We start from the raw sequence: 2,724 nt of genomic DNA, 5'->3' as shown, positions 1-2,724 counted from the left end.
GTCTGATAGAGAAGCTGCTAGAGAAGCAAGTAGTTTGTTCTGGGAGTGCTGAGATAGTCACTTTATTCAGGTCACCGTGCTCCTAGAACCCCCAGTATGTGTCTCTTATTGGAGGATTTTAATGCCCAACATAACTAAATCCTTATGAATTGTGTTGAAAGAATCTAATGACGCTTAGCTTGAGATTCTCAGGTCTATTTGGGTAAAAATCCTCTTCATGGAGTATATGGGAAGTGAAAGAGCTTTAACCCTAAGGGCAAGAGCCAGCTTGGCTGGGATCCCATACCTAGACTGGACATAAATGACCAACACCCCTCAGCCATTCCTTTTCTTGAGAAGTGTATCCAGTTTCTAACATCCGGACACAACTTGCCAAGGCTAACTTTACTTAGTCACAGGTAACCCAAGGCTTAGTCACAGGTAACCTCAAGACAAGACTGAGCTAAACTGGGTACTGGCTGGCAGACCCCTTATATATGGTAGGGGTCTGAGGGCCATGAACTCAATTATAGACCTTTGTCTCTTATTGGCACATATATACTTTGTGGACAGAAAATGGTTAGAGGGACTCCATGGTGACTCTTGGAAATGAAGGCACAGATTTTCTGTGTTCTGGCATTCAGGGAGCTGTTAATGTGATTAAGAAAAGGATGATCAAGGTCATTTCATTTATAACTCCACCCTGTCACATTATTGGAAAGGATCTTTAGTCATTAGAGGAAATATTGCTGAGAATTCACCCACTGGTTCTAGAAAGATGGTAGCAATTTTCCATTTGTGTGTTTTGATTTTTAGTGCACAGATAACTGGGCTTGAAAGTCTCAAAACCAGCAGAGGATGGGGAGAAAGAATAAGGATGGTAATAATTTTACCAGCAACACTGGAACTTACTCTTTTGTCAACATGCCATAGATATTAATACTTCTCTTAAGCTTCCTTTCTTCTTCCTGTGAGCTGTAGGGACCAAAGCTGAAGACAGTGCCTCAAAAGATGTAAGAAGGCAGTAACCAGGGCAGTAGGAAAAAATGGCCCAAGGAAGAAGAGAGATACATCTCTCTGAGAGTTAAGGGAGTGAGCTGGCTCTTGTCCTGGTGGAAGCAGATCTAAGCAGTAGCTTTAGCAGGGGCTCAGATGCACTCACCATCTGAAAACTCCCTACTTCCCCTTCCCCTTCCCACCCACCTGGGATTTCTCTAGACTTTCAGGTCAGTGAGGAATGTTGGCACAGCTATGTTGGTAATGAGGACATTTCCAGTTTTGAAAGGTAATTTGTAGAATTACATTTTTATTCTATAAATATTGATAAATTGATAAATATCTTTAAATTATTTTTATAGATTATTTAGATAGATTAGAGATGAATTGTTAGCAAATTTAGTGTACAAAGTACCACATTTTCTTTTCTTTCTTTCTTTTGTTTTAATGCCTACAGCTCCCAGTCATCCTAAGTGGTCTCCCATCCAAGTACTAACCAGGCCCGACCCTGCTTAGCTTTCAAGATCAGATGGGATCAGACTTTTTCAAGGTGGCTTGGCCGTAGACCCACACTTTCTTTATTGTAGATATTCTACAGTGTGTCTTAAGCTAGAATCATAGGGACATGGCACTCACTTGCTCTATCTTGTATTGCATCCAAGTGGTGTCTCTTTCATATTTATGAGGTTTTTCTCTTGTCTTATCTCCTCCAAAGGCAACTAGTCCTGATAAAAACTTGGTCTCCTGGATACTTCTGGCTAAGTCTCTCTCTTTCTCTGTGTCTGTACCTCAGTTGGTAGAACAGGTTCATCTACTCTATTGACTAGGTTATTTTAGGTCTGTGAGAAAGGGAGGAGGAGGCTCTACTTAAGTGTTCAAGCTTTGACTCTAATCCAGTTTATCAGAGAACCAGACACTGTGGATATCCTGTGCTTGTACTGCTATTAATTAAGTATAGCTCCATTTCTCTCTGTTCTTTCATGCATACTCCTCAAAGTCCAGAGCTCCAAACATGGTCTGTGATTCTTTCTCTCTTTTCTGTTTTCTCTGTCTTCCCCTTTCCTTCATCCTTCCCTCAGATTATGTACCAATAGCTATTCTAAAATTCTATATTAACTCATTTTATTCTCACAGTAGCCTGATAAGGTAGATGCATGTGTCTTTACCCCATTGTGCAGGAAATTGAGGCACGTAGATGCCGAGCATTTGAATGCAGCAGAGCATTTGAATCTAGACAGTTTAGCACCAGAGACCACACACACCCCCTTCTTTACTTTATAGAAATTCTAGGCCTGGTGGGCCCAGGTTGCAAAGAGATCTCTCATAGACCAATATCAATGCTTGTGCTCAGACGTAGCCAAAGTAAGTCACCTCCAAACATCCTTCAAGAATGCTTGGGGAACAAATGGTCCCCTCCAAAAAAACCACAGGAACTAGAAGAGCAAAATTATGTATCCTCTCCTATGACTTTAAACTTGTGGACCAAACCTGGGAGTTTTATTTTTGTCTGTTGAATAGTAACACCAAAACATGGTAAAATAATAGTTCTAGAACCATGTTTCCCCAAATGTTGCTTAAGAAACCCTAATTCTGTAAGTTATTAGTGAATGTGGAGTTTCATGGTCAGGTAAGTTTGGGGACTTACACTTTAAAAAGATGTAAATAGTTTTTTTTTTTTTGGCAGGACTTTACAGAGCCTTTGATATGTTAATAGTCACAGTGAATCTCCAAGAGAAAGATAGAGCATGC

General features: G+C 40.4%; 1 pseudogene; it reads right to left on the bottom strand.

Annotated features, from left to right (window-relative positions):
* Nucleotides 1–1,423: 1,423 nt before the first annotated feature.
* On the bottom strand, nucleotides 1,424–1,542 carry LOC120605487 (uncharacterized; annotated as a pseudogene).
* Between the last annotated feature and the right edge of the window lie 1,182 nt (nucleotides 1,543–2,724).

The sequence above is a fragment of the Pteropus medius genome, unplaced genomic scaffold, assembly GCF_902729225.1.
Source record: "Pteropus medius unplaced genomic scaffold, Ma_sr-lr_union100, whole genome shotgun sequence".
Classification (NCBI taxonomy): domain Eukaryota; kingdom Metazoa; phylum Chordata; class Mammalia; order Chiroptera; family Pteropodidae; genus Pteropus; species Pteropus medius.
This window is presented reverse-complemented; position numbering and strand designations above follow the sequence as displayed.